Below are 19,901 nucleotides of genomic sequence, written 5' to 3'. Positions count from 1 at the left end.
GTTTCAAATGACATAAGTAAGAAAGAACCTATAGAAAAGGAACTTAAGTAGCTTGCTCAAGGACTAAGACAACGAGTTCTTACTTACCCTGGATATATCATTAATGGTTGTCGTTACCATATCAAGGACCGTGATGAGGCACAAGTCAACCAAAATAGTGAAGTCAGTATTGTGGCATCGACCATGAAAATTGCAAGTGCCAAAGATAAGAATCTTGTGCTTGGTGACATGTGTTTTTATGGGATTGTTATAGAGATATGGAACCTTGACTATAACATATTTAACATTTGTGTTTTTAAGTGTGATTGGATTGATAGCAAGAATGGTGTCAAAGTTGATGAGCTTGGGTTTACATGAGTTGCAAGATAGGACATAAATCAAATCCTTTCATTTTGGCAATGCAAGCCCAACAAGTATTTTATGTAGAAGATTAAGTTGATCAAAGATGGTCTATTGTATTATCAAAGCTAAAAATAGAGTTGTTTGACAAAGAAGGTGATGACAACATAGCCAACAATTGTATGGAGCATCACCCATTTGCGAATGGGATGCCTAATATTATGTCTTTTGATGAAGTTGAAGATTATGGTGAAATTTGTATGCATATTGATTTTGAGGGGATTTGGATTGAACATTAAGCTTAATTTTTTGTTTTTGTTTTTTTTTTTTTTTTTGTGTTTTGTGACTACTTAGTGTATTATGTGATTTTTGAGTTATTGTTAATATACAATGTGATGCTCAACAATGTTATGTTTTTATTTTATTCCTATTAAATATATTTTTATTATTATATACTTGCTGATCTATTCTAAATAAATGGAGTTAGTATCATATTTATATATATTGAATAGTTTGAACTTTCATTTGAGCTTAATTGATATGTAGTTAAATAAATGTTGCTTATAAGTTGATATTGTAAGTTTAATTTCAGATTAGACAAGATAAAACCATTACTCACCTATTTCATAAAAATTCAAATTTTAAATAATTTAAGGGGTAATCCCATTGAAGATTTCCATGGATTTGAATTAAAACTTTAAATCAAAGTGTTAAACTATGTACTATGCAAAACAAAGCAAAAGGTTTTATAGGGAGATGGATTGAATCCACCAACCCACAATGAACCAGTTTGAAACATTAATAAATAACATATATGAATTAACTGTAAACATAATAACAAACTACCCTATATGAAGTTGATCCTCGTAAGGAATCATCTAGCGATAGAAAAATACATTTTAATTAATAGTTGAATATTCTTATTTCCAACTAAAACGATCTATGAATACCATAATTTTTATTTTCTTGGTCCTTCCTTTGTTTTAGGTCACTTGTTTATGATAGATAACAAATCTTTTGAGAGATAATTGATCAAGTTGAAAATTCTATGTAATTGAATAACATTAATTTAAAAAAAATCAAATAAAGTTTCATTAATATGAATCTAGTGTATTTTTTTACTTTATGTTAAATTAGAGAACATCTTCTTAAATTTATTTAGCTTCAATGAACGTACTCTTTGGTTTGTTATTGTTAACTATTAGTGACATTACTCCATCCTCAATATTGCGTAAGTGAAGCCATATATCCTAGAATCATTAAAGTTAAGGAAACAACATCTCATTACATATGATAAATGCTTATATGCTTAATAGTAGGAAAATCAAACACCTTGCGATGCATCCTCAGCCCACACCCTTAAACTTCATTTTATGAGTATTGCATCCTAACTAGAAGCGTGCATTCCAACTAGGACCTTACAACAGTAGTGACTAAAATAGATGTAATTTAACTAAGCTATAATGGTAGAATGTGTGTGTGTGTGTGTGTTTATAAGATAAGTCATGTAATTTTCTTTAAACTCAATGATATGTTGTTGAGGTTTAGCAATAGATTATCCTATTAATTTTATGCCGATTTCATAATCGAGATTTAAGATTAATTTTCATGTATTGTAAAGTCTATACAACAATGATTTATTCCTACTTATGAAATCATGTTGTAACTAATTTCTTTATATTTAGTTAAGATACATTTTCAAGTGTTGTTTATTATTGCATAATTCTTAATTATTTGGGAACTTGGGAGAAAAGTGATACATCTTTACGGATGTCTCCACCAAGAAGAGATAAAGAGCAGGTAACTATTAAAATATCATGATATATATATGTATGTATGTATATATATATATATATATATATATATATATATATATATATATATATATATATATGTATGTATGTATTATGAGATTGATAATATTCTTTTGATTGTCATATAAATGGATGAAAATGAAGGAAAACAGAAGATTACTTCACCAAAAAGGTTAAAAGGCCCAACTTTAAAACTTGAAATTGCTAAAAAGAGAAGTGAATGAGTGAAAATTGATAGTCAATATAATGATGATGGTGAGGGAGTGGGTGAGGGATATGTACAACTTGTATCATATTTGGGTGTGCTAGCACAAACCATGATACCAATATATCATATTGATTGGAAAGTAGTGCCTGTGGAATTGAAGGAGAAATTATGGGATTGTGTTAAGGTATATAGTAATCTATTGAAATTATTTTCCTATATTTTGTGTAGACCTTACATGATTATTAAATAATCAAGATCTTCTTATAAGGTATATAGTAATCTACTGAAATTATTTTCCTATATTTTGTGTAAACCTTACATGCTTATTAAATAATCAAGATCTTATATTTTAAGGTGCATTCTTAGTTGATGAGAATAGCAAATACAACATCATATCATCCATTGGGACTAGTTTTAGGTCATTCGGGCACACATTGACGAAAGAGTATATCTTGTCTTATAAGGATAAGCCCTAGTACCTTTTACAACCACCAATTGAATATAATTACATTCCAATTGAAGATTGGAGAAAGTTAGTGGCTAATAGGTTGTCAATAGAGTTTCAAATTAAATTTAAAAAGGACAAGAAATGAGGGCAAAATACGTCTATATTCATCGAGTGAGTAGGAAATGATATGTAAGACTTTAGGAAGAATTGGTAAGTTGAATTAATGCATTTTATTTTGTTGGACATTTACTTTTGTAAAGTTTAATTACTTCACTTTTTTGTTTTTTAATAGATGCAAAAGACATGTTTGAGGAAACCTATTGATAGATGGGTCTATTGGAAACTAACAAGATTGAAAAAAATGTGAATATGATGATGTTATGAGGCCTATAGCAGAAAAGATTGTAAGTTGTCAAACCTATACTTAGTTTTAGTCAATTTCATTTGTTTTTTTATTTAATATGACTCTTGAAGCATCTTATATTTGTTTTAGGATGAGTTGGCGAAGGCTATTGAGGAAAGGAAGATTACATGTGTTGACCAAAAGGATATCCTCACTTTAGCATTGGGTACATCAGAGCATCTCGAATGGGTTAGAGGAAAAGGTAAGAAAAAAAAAATCCCAAACAATTCTTCAACACACCAAAACCCACAAAAACTCTTGAAGAAGAGGAATGTCAAAGGATGTTAAGGGAGAAAGTAAAAAGCTTGGAAGAGGAGATTATTGCTTTGAAAGTTGAAAAAAATAAAAATAAAAATCCCTCACACCCCACTCTGAAGTGAGCAACACAAACATAAGGAAACAATTGTTGCAACATGAAGAAATACGAAGGAAAACTCATTATAGTGCTCATATGGAGAACCTATCAGCATAAGGGACTTGAAAAGCTTCTCCACTAACTAAGATATATATGGTTTTTCCTAAATTAAATTTATAAAAATAATATATAAAATAACTAAAATGAAAGACTAAGGATTACAAAATATGTTTTTACAGGTTTATAAATGCAAATTAGCTTTTGAAACTAAAGTGAACATTATTGCATATGGAACTTATTTATAGGATTCAAAGATTTCCATTGATGGTACTGATATATTAGTGGTCATCCTTTACCCTCTTCAACCTAATGCACTTCTTCCATTCCCACTTTCTAGAAACATTAGTACAATAAGGGAGGGTGTTGGATATGAGGTTTTGTGGCATGTTGCATTTAGATGATGAAAATGATGAGGTGAATAACATTATACCCAAACTTTCGAAGTTGAGTAATATTTTCCTACACTCTTGGTTTATTCATTTTTATTTTAATGTCATGCATCTATTTATATGTGTTTAGGATGTTGGAAAAAGGAATAATAAAATGAAGAAGATACAAACATCCCCAAAGAAAATCAAATATGAAAATCCTAGAGATATACAACTGTTTTCTAAAACAGTTTCAGCAATGTTGGAAGGTAAACCAACACCCACAGTTGACTTTCCAATCAATGTTTTTGGGATGAAATTTCAAACCTTCCTCTTGACAACTGAAATGAAGGATGTAATTTCTACAAAAGAGTTGACTATGAATTATATATGTTTCTATATTTGGTGAGATTTTGTTATAAATCTCTATGTTACATTCATGATATAGATAAGTAGAAGTTTTTTTTTTTTTTTAAGTAATTCTAAATTGGGTGACATTTCATTAGGTAGTTGCATGAACATTTGGATGATACACTACATGAGAAAATTATATTTATTCATCCAGGAATGGTGTCCAAGGCTAGATTAATAGCCTCATAAATTGAAAAAAGAGCAAGGTTCATTGTTGATTGCCTAATTGACTTTAAATTGGAAAACCTAATTTTTCTTCAATATAACCCAAAGTAAGTTGTTAATCATAATTGTTTTAAATTTTTTAGCCTTATAAATGCTATTTATCTAAATTTTATGTTAATATATTCTAAGTTTCATTGGGTTTTGGCTGTAATTGACCTCAAATCACAAACAATCTACTATTTATACTCGCTACCACAACAACCATACCAAGATATAAAAGATATTGTGAACATGTAAGTCTACCATAATTTTAGTTTTCATGTCTCAAAATGAACACTAATGTAATCTTATTTTTTGTAGGGGGTTTCGAATTTCTGTATCTCAAAAGAAGAAAGGATACAAAAAAGAGCTAAAGTGGATAGTTATTGAGGTTACATTTTTTTCTTCTCCTAAACTTTTTGTTCATTTTCTAACTTTTTGAAGACTTACCTACATTTAAGTTGCTTTCTTGAATTAAAATTTAGTTGATTTTTGAAATGTAAAGATTTTATATGGCTTTCTCTCACATGAATAAATACCTATATGTAGACTCCTATTTGGACCAAAAGGAGCTGGGCATTTTATTTGGGAATGGAGGATGGCTTCCAAGGGTGAGCAAGCTATTGAGACATGTGGCAAAGACAACACTACCACCTTGCCATGGTGGTGGTTGAGGATGGTGACATTTTTTCAAAACGGTGAGCAGTAGAATTGGTAGAGGCTTGGAGGGGAAGCAAAAACAAAGGGTTTTTTGGAAGAAAATGAGAGTGAGTTGGGTAGGGAAAAGGGGGTAGGTACTAACTGGGGAAAAAAAAGGCTTTCAGCGGGGAGGCTTTTAGAGGATCAAAGGAACACCCTCAGGTATGGATTCTTTACAAATCTCTTATTCATTTTTTCTCATTTTCATTGCTTTTCATCATTTTTCCTTGCTACTTAAGCATCATTTGTTGTGGATTAGGTTTTGTTGAAGTTGAGTTCATTTCATACTTGCTATGTTTTGTTTCCTATCTAGTTTTTTTTATTTCCCCTATAAATGACTGATATATGGATTATCTTCTTTGAGCTTAATATTTGATTAATCATATAAATGCTCATTGTTCATTCCACCTGCTTAGATCCATTAACTATAACATGAAATGGAGTCTAATTTAATGAATTGATTGTTTAGAGCATGCTCTGTTTCTTGGGACCCCTTCTTGTATTTTTTTTTTATTTAAAAAAATCCTACCATTATTTTGAAAACCATCTAGAAGTTTAAATTGCTTTTGAAAACTTGTTGGATATTCCTTGTACTCCACAACCTCTCTAATTTCAATCACTTTCTTTTGATTGCTTCCGAAAATGCAACCTTAAGTCATATACCCAAAATCACTAATTGTTTTTCGGCACTGACAAATGGGTACAACCTTCAAGTGGTTTTGTGAACTCCTCGACCTAAAGAAGGCTAACTCACCAGCGCTATTGCCGACTTCGATACCATCCCACCTTGATGCCATGTCGAAGAAGTAGAGGTGGAGTCTTGTGAGATCATACAGAGAGAAGGATTTTGATGTCAACCTGAAGTAGTGTGTGGTGATCTTCCTCATTTCCTTTTGTTGGAGAATTGCTAATGATGAGAGGCTTTTATTCAACGTCGGAAAGATGGCCTCATCAAGCTTGAAGTTCAGTCGGGTTTGCACCACTCACATCCCATGGGTTATAGCAATACCACACCCTTACCGTCTTGGAGCTCACTCGATAGACATGGGACGCAAAGAACATAATGTGTGCTGCTGATCCTCGCCATGGTAAGTGCTTGATTGCTTCAGCAATGTTCTGAGGCAAGATGGGCATCAGGGAAGAAATGAGCAATGTGGTGGCGAAGAAGAGTTGTTGAAGATGAGGACTTGCATATTATTTTCACGCTTTTGAACAATGAACAACTCCTAGAAAGAAAGCTTTGAACCATCAAGCGGAAATAAGACCAGCTCATCTTCCAACCAGATTCCAGAATGAGCACTACTTAGTAAGGGCATTGTTGTCATAATGGAAGCAAATACAGGGTCTATTTTAACACTCCAAATGGGCCTTTGGAACGAAGTCCTACATGGTGACTTATGTGTTGCTAGGTGTAAATAGGTAGCAAACTGGTGCAATTCATGGAGAACCCAGGCCCTCTTTCAAAGTGGAGATTCATTACTTCACTTTCAAGAGAGCTGGTAACTCACTAATAACATAGAGCACAGTGCAAGCAAATGATGAATGACAAGTCAATAGTGGCATAAAATTTTTCAGGAGTAACAAAATCAATAGTCATGAGCTTTGAGTAGAGACACTTCAAATTTTAAGAATAAATGGTACCCTTTAATGTGTGGGTTCAGTTGTGGCAGATGCAAACTGTTGACATTGGGAAGATGATTAAAAAGCATGACAACCCTCATGGTGAAAAAACTAAAACAGGTAGACTTAGCACAATGTCAGAAGAACCCCTGTTATAAAATGTTGATAATGTCCTGGCCCAAATCAGCCATTGAATCCTAGATATCCAACAACATCTTGACCTTATAAGGCATCCTGAACCCCAATTGGAAGAATTTCGACGTGTCATCGTCTCCTATGCATAAAAGCTCTCCGTGCATGGCCACCTTTGGTGGGCCATCCTTGAAGTTCACGTGGCCTTATCATTTTTTATTCTTTATCCTCATGCATCAAAATTTGATTTTCACAAATCATTTTTTAAATAATTTTTGAAATTCCGATTTTCCAAATAATTTTCAAAACTCTAATTTTCAAATTTAATTTTCAAAACTCTAATTTTCAAATTTAATTTTCAAAACTTCAATTTTCAAAACTCTAATTTTCAAGTTTAATTTTCAAAACTCCAACTTCCAAATAATTTTCAAAACTACACTTTTTTTTCCAAATTTATTCTTCAAAACTCCAATTTTCAAGTTTAATTTTCAAAATTCCAACTATCAAAATTTAATTTTTAAAACTCCAATTTTCAAATTTCCAATTTTCAAGTTTAATTTTCAAAACTTTAATTTTTCAAATAATTTTCAAATTTCCAATTTTTAAGTTTAATTTTCAAAACTCCAATTTTCAAATAATTTTCAAAACTTCAGTTTTTCCAAATTTAATCTTCAAAACTCCAATTTTCAAGTTTAATTTTCAAATAATTTTCAAAATTCCAACTGTCAAAATTTAATTTTCAAAACTTCAATTTTCAAATAATTTTTAAAACTCCAATTTTCAAATTTAATTTTCAAAACTTCAATTTTCAAATAATTTTCAAAACTCCAATTTTCAAATTCCAGTTTTTCAAATAATTTTAATTGCACCATGGTTTATAAATAATTTTAATTCCTTCATTTTCTTTTTCCTTCATTAAGGTTTAGAGTCACTAAAAATCTCGTTTTTTTAATAAACTTACTACCTTTCGTTTTAGGTAAACATTTTCACAAATTTTCTTTGATTTTAAAATAATTTTTCGTTTTCCTTGATTTTTAATAAGCATGAAGACAATTTTCATAATTCCAAAATAATGGAATTTGTGGGATTAATTCATGCAAAATAAACTGGGCTTTGGTGGGGATCCTACATATGAGTTTTCTCTTCTAATTGTCAACTGCTATACTTAATGAATATTATCTGATCTTTGTCCTACTCTTTGACATGCATGTGCTAATTTTATCATTATGAGCTAACCTTATTTCCTTGATAGCATGTTCTTATTTGCTACTAAGGTATGCTCCCATTCCTACTTTATTTATTTAGTCGTTCTCATGCTCGATTTGTTTGATTATTTGATCATTTCATTGGTATCCATTGATTTCCTTATCAATTGCCACACTTGTCTCACTTTATTCAGTATAGACCTTATTATAGGACTTAGAGGGGGTGCTACAGCTCACTACCGTACTTTCCTAATAGGTAATCTGACCCCCAGACCAGACTTTAGTTTTCTACAGACTGTCTTTTTCAAATAATAAGTCACTCTTAGGGTTTTCTTTCTTATTTTGTTTTCTCTTAAAAAAAATAAAACAAAAATAAGTGGTGACTCCAAGTCTTTTCCAAAAAAAATCAAAATTTCACAAAAAAAAAAAAATGAGTCACACCATCGAGTGGGAACGCATCGTGCAAAATGCAGGATCCACACTATATATATATATATGAATTTTCTTAGCTTATAATTGTTTTTGTTATTATTTCCTATTCCTAACTTGAGTTGAAAAGGATACTATATATGTTTGTTTCACCACCTTATGAAAATATAATCTAAATTGCTATGAATACAATGTACTCATATGTCCATTATTCCACTAGTAATGAAGTAGTACTAAAAAGGAACAAACGCATTTTTTCATGTGATTGAAAGATTTATGATCCATTTTCACCTTTTACAATTAATATTTCAAGAAATAGTAATAGCAACTAAAAGAAAAATAGGAAATTTTTTGTTAAAAATGCATGAATACAAGACTTTTTTCAATTGTATTCTAATATGGAAGATCAAACCTTAGAAAATTCAAGCATAAAAAAAATTAATGTAGACATAATTAGTCAATTTGAAATGTTGGTCATAGGAAGAACAATTATTAAATTTTGATCACTATATCCATAGCATTTACAATCCTTTAGAACCATTTAGATGTGTGTGTAGGTAAGGAAGCAATGGGAATCCTTTAGATAGCTTTGATCATGTTACTTAGGTGTGAGTTGTTCTTTATATCTTTCTTTTGGCCTTAATATGTCTTATAAACATCCTATATTTAGTTTAGATGTTTCCTATAAGACACAACCTCTCTCTCTCTCTCTCTCTCTCTCTCTCTCTCTCTCTCTCTCTCTCTAATCTAAACTCTTTACTCTTTTATCCATCTTCAATCAAATTGTTCATATGTAAAACATTTATTCCTTGTAATTATTAATTGCATTTTTCTTCTATAATGTCAATCTATAAGATGTAAAAGGAAGCTAATACTACATATTTCCAAATATATTATCGATAATTGCTCTTGAAGCTTGATTGATTTACCTTAATGAAGTCTTAAAAGTCATGATCTTTTCTAAAGGATATTCTCACATAGACAAAAGTTAACTATTCTCTTTTTCTAAAGTTAATCACTATTCTTAATAAATATAATTAATCATTACCTTTATGTTGTCCATATTTCACATATACATGTTATTTGACATTCTTATATTTTACCTAATTTAACCCTCCAAGTTTTAAACATGGGAGCTTAGGGTATTATGCTAGACATGTATTAACTTAATTTAGGTGCAAATTTTACTTGAAACTAACATTATATCATTCATTGTTTTTATAAATTTAAATGTGAAGGATAAAAAAATTGACCAAATTTATATGGTGTCGTATTTGATTGTGAAATTTTGTTGATATAATTTTGCTCATAATGGCCCAAACAGTTGGATGGTGTCATGTGATAGTATTTTGTCATGTGATAAATGCAAGACATAATAGCAAATAGAAGTCTCCTAACATCTCAGGTTTATTTACCTATGTATTTTCATAAATACATGAGAACTTATACATATATTTAATGTTTCACATTAACACATTTTCTTTTGTCATATATTTTAGTTTGAAGGGAAAAAAAACCTATTCACAAGTTGAGTTAGATGAAGTGAGATCTGAATGGATCTCATTTGTTAGCACTCTTATCTTAGACCAAGTATAGTGGGTATGTGAATTTTATAATTTTTTAATAAAATTTCAAACATAAATTTCAATTAATGTTGCATTTTTCCTCTTTACAAGGTATAGGGTGACATTTGCGGTTGTTGCAATTTTGAGATTACAAGACCATACATAAGATCTTATTGTCATGCATAAATACTGAAGTTTTGAATACTTTTGAGTACATACCTATATCTTTGAAAAGATACACTTGATGAAAGTACAAATTCATGTTTATTATTATTATTATTATTATTATTATGTATGTCTATTGGATTCTTTTTGCATAAATTTTGGTACATGTTAATGTCATTTTAGTAAAATTTCAAATATAGACTTAAAGTAATGTATATTTTTTATCTACTTGCAAGAGGTTGAATAACATTTGCAGTAGTTGAAATTTTGAGAATACAACATCAGCATAGGTTCTTGCTATCATATATGTAAAGTTGCGATTAGTTTTTTATTTTATTAGATATTTTTAGGTATATATCTTATCTATATTTTTTTTCCCTAAAAGTTTATTGCTAGATTTTTTTTATTTTTTTTTATGTATTTGGGTACATGTTTATATCTTTTTAATTAGTAATTTTAAATATAAACATAGACTAATGTTGTTTTTTTTCTTATTTGCAAGAGGTTGGGTGATATTTGCAACACTTACAATTTTGAGAGTACAAAATCATGCATAAGTTTTTGTCATCATGTATAGCTAATGGAATTTTTGGTAAATATCTATGCCATTTATATATATATATATATATATATATATTTGATAAGAGTACAAGATCATGTATAAGTTCTTGTTATCATGCATATATAATTATTTAATTTTTGGTTCTTTTTTAGTAAATATCTTATATATATATTTGATAATAGTACAAGATCATGTATACTTGCTAGGTTGTTTGTTGAAACATTTCAATATATTTATGATACATATTTATATCTTTTTAATGAACATTTAAACACAAACATAAAATAATGTTACTTTTTCTTTCTTGCCAGAGGTTAGGTGACATTTGCAGTAGCTGCAGTTTTTAGAGGAAAAGATCACGCATAAGTTTTGTTATCATGTACAGCTACTTGATATTTGGTTATTTTTGGGTAAATATCTATCATTTTTTTAGATATATTTGACAAGATAACAAGATTATATATAGTTGTTAGGTTGTTTGGGAATACATTTGTGTGAAACCAAGGTTTGGTTAATCTCGGTTTTGATGATAACAAAACAAGGTTTAGAACTAATGATTATTTTTCAAGTGTGATTAGGCAAGATGATTTTCAAAGTGGCAATCACAAAGACAAAACAAGCCAAATAGAAATCATTAAGAAGAAGAAAACCTCAAAGAAAAGTGTTTTTCAAGACCCAAGCTTCATAAGATCTCTTTGTAAGGTTGTTGGTGCATTAGGATTTTCATGCATTACACTCTTTACTTATGCACCAAAATCATCCAAGAGTTTTTTTCATTTTAAATCCTTTAAAATTGAATGATTTCATGTTTTCAATTAAAACCTTGTGTCAAATGATTTCCAAACTTGTTTAAAAGGTTTTAAGTTGAAAAAGTTGGTTGTTGAGCCAAAAACGACTCAACCGGTTGAACTAGATAAGGAATCGGTTAACCCCTAACTCAATCGGTCGAGGAGTGCAAAAACCCCTTCTCTCTTTTCCAGAACGGTTGTTTAATCGATCAAGGTTGAACCTCAACTGGTCGACCCCTACCTCAACCAGTCGAGGTCTGGTCAAAGGGCAGTCAAGGTCCAATGGTCACTTGTCAAACATTAAATGCTAGTAGTTAGTCAACCGGTCGACCCCTAGCTCGACCGGTTGAACCCCTAACGGCTAGTTTGCATTTTTCCTCTATAAAAAGGCTCCAAATTTTCATTGTTTCATGAGCTTAGCCTTCCTAAACCTTTCTTGAATATATTTAAGCCTTGGGAAAGTCTTTTTTAGTGCACCATTGTTCTAAAACTTACATATCATTAGTACACCATTCAATCCTAGTTTTCTTGTATCATTTGAGCCTAAAGTTTTGTACTAGGATTTTGTGAAACCATTTGTAAATCTTTGAGAAGAAAATTCTAAGTGTGAGGTATCACTTAGGGATTTTCAAGTGAGGAGTATCACTTGAGGGGTTGTTCAAGAGTGAGGTATCACTTAGAGATTCTCAAGTATGGGGTATCACTTGAGAGGTTGTTCAAGAGTGGGGTATCACTTGAGAGGTTGTTCAAGAGTGGAGTATCTCTTGAGGATTGTAAAGGGTGCTTGGAGCCAAAAGTCCAAGAGGGTGGATTGGAACCATAATCCAATTGTATTGCTTGAAGGCTTGGTTTAAAAGCCTTGAAATAGTGAAACATCAAGCTTAGGATTGAAGTTAGAAGAGAGTAGACGTAGGTCGGGTTGCGTCGAACCACTATAAAAATATTGTGTTTGCATTTTCTCTTCCCTATTCTCTTAATTTATATGCAATTTTTTTTATTATATATTTGCATATAATTATCCCTTGCATTCACATAATTTAAATTAACAAAAAGAGACCATCACCCTATTCACCCCCCCCCCCCCCAAAGGTGATTACCATAGGTTGGATTAGCCTAATTTTTCTAACAATTGGTATCAAAGCTAGGCCTCTTGTTTAAGACTTAATCATCTAAGAGGTAATGACTAATCCATCAAGCTCACCTCACATTAAAAGTTTTTCAACCACCTGACCTCCATTCTTTACGAGAATCGATTATTCCTATTGGAAAGGAAAAATGTCTTGGTTTTTAAAATCTATTAATCTTTATCTATGGGATGTCATTGAAGATGGTCCCCACATTCCTTCAAAATTAGAAAATGGAGTGACGTTTCCAAAACCTAAGCAAGAATGGGATGAGCTTGATAAAAAGAAAGTTCAATTAAATGCCAAAGTCGTTTATATCTTACATTGTGCTATTGAGAGAAATGAATTTAATCATGTTTGGCAATGTAAGTCAGATAAAAAAATTTGGAGACTATTAGAAATCACTCATGAGGGAACCAACCAAGTTAAAGAGTCTAGAATCAACATCCTTGTGCATGATTATGGATTGTTTTCTATGAAGGATTTTGAATCTATTGTAGAGATGTTTTCTAGGTTCATAGTGATCGTGAATGAACTTGAAGCCTTGGAAAAGACCTACAAGTAGAGAAAGTTATGAAGATCTTAAGGTCTCTACCAAAGAAATGGGAAACAAAAGTGACGGTTATTCAAGAAGCAAAGGATCTCACCAAACTCTCACTTGAAGAACTCATTGGATCACTCATGACTTATGAGATAAATTTGAACAATCATCAAAAAGTTGAAGAAAAAAAAAAAAAAAAGTGTAACATTTATGGCTTCAACAAATGATGATGAAGATGAAGAGAGTGAAAGTGAAAGTAGTGAAGACTCCATGGAAGAAGATTGCACAAATAAGGATGCCAACATGTGCTTCATGGATTTGGAGGAACATGAAGATGAGGTAAATTCCAACTCTAAATATGGTGAGTTTCAAGATATACTTCAAGAATTATATTTTGATCTTGACAAACTTGGGTTAAAAAATGTCTCTCTCAAGAAAAAGATTTCTTGTCTTCACAATGAACTCAATGAGTTTAAGGAAAAAATTTGAAAATATTGAGAAGGCAAAATCTCTTTTGAAAAGGAAAATGAGGAGTTGAAAAAGAAAAATCAATGGTTAACATCCTCTCTACAAAAATGATCAAATGGTCAAAAGACTTTTGATATGATTTTGGCAAGTCAAAAGTGCATTTTTGATAAAAAAATAAATAAAAAAAATAAAAAAAAATGGGCTAGGTTACAAGCCTTTCAAAAATAAAAAATATTTTAAGAATTATTTTATAAAGGAAGCCTCTAGTTTTTCACCTTCAACTATTTGCAATCTTTATAGAAGAGGAGGTCACGTTAGTGATATTTGTCCCTTATGAAGATCCTTATGTTTTTCAAAACTCTAAATTATTTTGGATTCCAAAGGGAAGAAAGATCCCTTTAGGACCCAAAAAGATATGGGTACCAAAGGTTACTTAATTTGTTTTGTAGGGATCCATGCAAGAAGAAGGATATGCTTATCTTAGAAAGAATGCATTGATAATATTGGTAATGGTATCCCTTCTGAAGCTTAATTTGCAATATCATTTTATTATTTTACTAACACTTGGTATAATTTTTGTTAGTAATATAACTTTTGGTATCACATTGATAAAATTGATATATTTGTTAAACCAAGGTTTGGATTAAAAAGAAGATTTTTTTAATATATACCTAGGTAAAATTGAATAATCATATGCTTGTATGCGCCAATAGTGTTATTCAATGCCTGTTGTATATCTTTTTAAATGCTTATGTTTTCCCATATATCTTTTCCAAATCATGCTTTGAATTGGGAATGCTCTAAGATTGAGCAACCTTTTATTTGAAAAATGTTCTTAAATGAAAAAGGGGAAGATTCATTTTCATGAAAAATTATATTATGCTTATTGTTTATTCTTTAACTTTTGATATTATGTGATTTCCCTTATATACTTTATTGAAACTTTTTGTTGATGACAAAAAAGAAAAGTATGATAGGTTGCTAACTTGGGAAAAAATGTCAATATTGTTTTAGCAATCCTATTCATATTGATGCTATGTGCTTTATTGGTTATAATTGCATGCATCATATTTAATAATAATATCTTGCCAATTGCTAAATTGCTCTTTATGCTATTTATTTTTTATTATATCATTTTGAGTACCTTTAATATACTCCTTGAAGTTTCTAAACTTGAATATTTTCTAAATTCAAAGGAGCAGATATTGAGGGGGAGCTTTTTAGCAACCTTGGTTTTGTCATCATCAAAAAGGGGGAGATTGTGAAACCAAGGTTTGGTTAATCTCGGTTTTGGTGATAACAAAACAAGGTTTAGAACTAATGATTATTTTTCAAGTGTGATTAGGCAAGACGATTTTCAAAGTGGCAATCACAAAGACAAATCAAGTCAAAGAAAAATCATTAAGAAGAAGAAGACCTCAAAGATAAGTGTTTTTCAACACTCAAACTTCATAAGATCTCTTTGTAAGGTTGTTGGTGCACTAAGATTTTCATGCATTACATTCTTTACTTATGCACCAAAATCATCAAAGATTTTTTTTTCATTTTAAATCCTTTAAAATTGGATGATTTCATGTTTTCAACTAAACCTTGTGTCAAATGATTTTCAAACTTGTTTAAAAGGTTTTAAGTTGAAAAAGTTGGCTGTTGAGCCAAAAATGGCTCAACTGATTGAACCGGATGAGAAACCGGTCAACCCTCAACTCAACTGATCAAGGGGGGCAAAAAGCTCTTCTCTCTCTTCTAGAATGATTGTTCAATCGATCAAGGTTGAACCTCAATAGGTTGAGCCCCATCTCAACTAATCAAGGTCCGGTCAAGGGGCGGTCGAGGTCCAACAGTCACTCGCCAAGCATTAAATGTTAATTGCTAGTCAACCGATTGAACCCCCAATGGCTAGTTTAGCCTTTTTCCTCTATAAAAAGACTCCAAATCTTCATTGTTTCATGAGCTTAACCTTCTTAAACCTTTCTTGAATATATTTGAACCTTGGGAGAGTATTTCTTAGTGCACCATTGTTCTGAAACTTGCATATCATTAGTACACCATTCAATCCTAGTTTTCTTGTATCATTTGAGCCTAAAGTTTTGTACTAGGATTTTGTGAAATCATTTGTAAATCTTTGAGAAGAAAAGTCTAAGTGTGAGGTATCACTTAGGGATTTTCAAGTGAGGAGTATCACTTGAGGGGTTGTTTAAGAGTGAGGTATCACTTAGAGATTCTCAAGTGTGGGGTATCACTTGAGAGGTTGTTCAAGAGTGGGGTATCTCTTGAGGATTGTAAAGGGTGCTTAGAGCCAAAAGTCCAACAGGGTGGATTGGAACCATAATCTAATTGTATTGCTTGAAGGCTTGGTTTAAAAGCCTTGAAATAGTGGAACGTCAAGCTTAGGATTGAAGTTATAAGATAGTAGACGTAGGTTGAGTTGCGTCGAACCACTATAAAAATATTGTGTTTGCATTTTCTCTTCCCTATTCTCTTAATTTATATGCAATTGTTTTTATATTATTTTATTATATATTTGCATATAATTATCTCTTGCAATTTAAATGTACAAAGAGAGACCATACCCTATTCACTCCCCTCCTCCCTCCCCCCTCCCCCCTCTAGGGTGATTACCATAGGTTGGATTAGCCTAATTTTTCTAACAATTTGGATACATGTTTATATCTTTTTATTAATCTTTCAAATATAAACATATACTGATGTTTTTTTCCTACTTGTAGAAGGTTAGGTGGCATTTGCAGCAGTTACAATACTTTTGAAGGCATAAGATCATGCATACATTCTATTTATCATCTATAACTATTGGATTTTTGGGTACATATTTGCCTTTTTTTGGATGTATGTGATGATAATACAAGATTATGCACAAATATTAAAATTTTTTTTTGTCAATATATTTGCTTACATGTTCATATTTTAAAAAATATATATATTTTATACATTCATGTACTTTATCTATATATATATACACAATATATAGGTTCAATTTTGATGCAGATCATTTGGGCAACAGGTTAAGTTGTTGACATGTTCCATATGCAACCTTGATATGAAATAAAACAATTTCCTTGATATATGAATAAAGAAATCTTGACATAAAAGAAACTATATTCCTTGACATAAGAATAAAGGAACCTTAACATATTAAAATTTCAATTTTGGGAAAAAAAAAAACACATCTTTGACATATGTGTAAATTAAATTTAAAAGCATATAAAACAACATTGACATATATCATACTTAAACTTAACATATATTGAACATAATTTTGACAAAACAATGAGTCAACCTTCACATATGTTTAATCTAACCCTGACTGAAGTGGAAGAAATATTAACATATGTCATATTAATAAGATTCCGACATTGATAAAAATAAGGTCTACCTTAACATATGCATATGTCAAGCTAGCTTTTATAATTTCTTGACACTGGCATAGATGACATATGTGAATACCGATCTACCTTAATAGATATACCTTATCTTGACGATGAAAAACTGTCAATGAAGACCCATTTTTCTTGTAGTGACAATAATATTTACATAAAAACTTCAGGCTATGAAAATTTATCATATTTCTATAATTCTTTATAATCGTAGGTTGAGTGAATTTTTACCTTTATATGATTTCACATATATAGTTTAATCATGAAAAAAATAACAAATAATACAAATTATATGAAAAAAATAAACCAATAATACAAATGATACTAAAATTTTATAATATTAATTAACAATAATTAAATAATAAAAATAATGAAATAATTACATAGTTTTTAGTTATGACAACTTCTATATATATATATATATATGATTTGGGGCTATAATTTAAAATAAAGGAACTTAAAACTTAAAACGTAAAATTCATATACTACAAAAAAATTGAAAGCGTACATATTTAGGAGAGAACTTACAATGGAGTGATAGGAGATGAAAGAAGAAAGGAAAACTTCAACTAAAAAGCTTACATCTTGAGAGAGAAAAAAGAGAGAAAGGAAAGCTTAAGGAGCTTAAAATTCGATCTGCCTACGACTGAGGATCAAACCTCCTTAAATAAGAAAAATAAGAATCTTAAACAATACAAACAATCAATGAGTTATTGTTAACTTTTTAACTTCTGATGTGAATAGTAACCACATGTTTTAATTATATATATATTCCAACCCATGACATCATTAAAATTTAAGTTTAAAGAATTTGAATCACATGAATATGAAAATTTGAATTTAAAGAATTAAAAAAAAAAGATCATTCCTTTGAAATAACTCAAATATGAAGAGATATGATATCGTCATTATTAATTATTAACAATTAATAAATAAAATTGATTTTTAAACATTTAATTATTTATATCTCTCTCATATCCATATCATTACTACTTAATGAAAATAAAAAATTAATTTTCAAATATTACATTATTAATATTATACATCTCTTAATTTACTTTAATAAATTTTGAATTTAAAGAATTTATTTGAATTAGTCAACGGAAAACTTAAAGTTAACTTTAAAAATAAGATAGAAGTAAGATTAATACCAATACAATTTAAAGTTAATTATAAAAACTATAAAATAATTTTAAAAACATGAAGAATAATCTTATATTAATATTATAATACATTACAATATACTTGATATAGCTATTTATGAATATTATTTATGGATTAATACCATAATTGTGGCTAAATTATTAGTATGTTGTATCATTTTATATAATATTTTAATTAATTTAAATTTATTTATAAATTATTTAAAGGAAATAATTTATCATCAAACTATTTCTTAATAACAAATTATATAGGAAACTCACGAATTTAATTTAATTTATTTCACTGAATATGGTAAAAAATAGTTCACAAAAGTTGTGTGTATTTAAAATAATAAAATCAAATTTTCACAATCATTAATTACATTTTGAAAGTGAATGTACTCGACTTAACCCTTAAAGTTTATATTAAAAAAAAAGTCAAGAATGAAATAATATGGTATAAATTATTACTAACATTTAAAATTAATAATTAAAATTATTTTTTCAAATATTAAATTATTGATATTTTACGAATTTGATCTCTAAAGTTGCTATAATAAATTTTGATATTAACATAAAATTATAAGTATAGATGACTAAAAAAGCAAAAAAAAAAAAAAGTTCATCTATAGAAGTGATTAGCAGAGACCAATAATTTAAATGACTAAAAGAAAACAAATAGGTTTGTCATTTCAGTTCTTATCATCCATGATAAGAGCCCTGCTTAGAACTCAGGTCTGCCCCATATGCGGGTTGGACAGATTTCACACCACCAACACCAGGTTTTAATGGATCAGGTATGACAAGAATTCCTGCCAGCTCCCTATGCAAGAATGGATGCTTGCAAATGATCCTTGCCAACATTCGACAATCCAGATTGTGTCAAGCCTGATAGACGTAGGAAAATAGCGTCTCCCAGCTCTAGTAATCCAACAGGTATCTGCTGCTTTACGTCATTTGAAATCCATTAATTTCCTTTTCCAGACCCAACCCTTTTGCCTTGCATGGCTCACAAATTTTATAGGACTATATGACTGAGGCCATTTCAGACTTTCAAGGTCTGGAGCATGAACCAGAATGCAATCCCAGGGATTTTCTGCCACCAAGTTGCTTACCAGAAAAACGAAGCCCTCTGCTTGATGTGACTTCACTTGCATGTTGTGCCTCGGATGCTCATGGATTTCAGTTACAATTAAAGTACGTTCCGAAAATCTGAAGTCAATCTGAAAGGTCTTCAGTTAGCCCTCTATCTTCGGTGTTTCGGGATCAACTTCTGGCATTGCCCGTAAGGTACTGGCAATGTTTAATATATCATCAGCAGATTACACTTCATGGATAGAAATATCTTCAAGTTTCCTTATTTACTCACCCAAACATCCCTCTGCTTTGTAGACAAACTCACCTTCATACACACATTAGCCAGTTTTAAACAAGTCACATAAGCCATCTCAGATGACTT

The sequence above is a fragment of the Vitis riparia genome, chromosome 10, assembly GCF_004353265.1.
Source record: "Vitis riparia cultivar Riparia Gloire de Montpellier isolate 1030 chromosome 10, EGFV_Vit.rip_1.0, whole genome shotgun sequence".
NCBI lineage: Eukaryota > Viridiplantae > Streptophyta > Magnoliopsida > Vitales > Vitaceae > Vitis > Vitis riparia.
Note: the sequence above shows the minus strand (reverse complement) of the source record.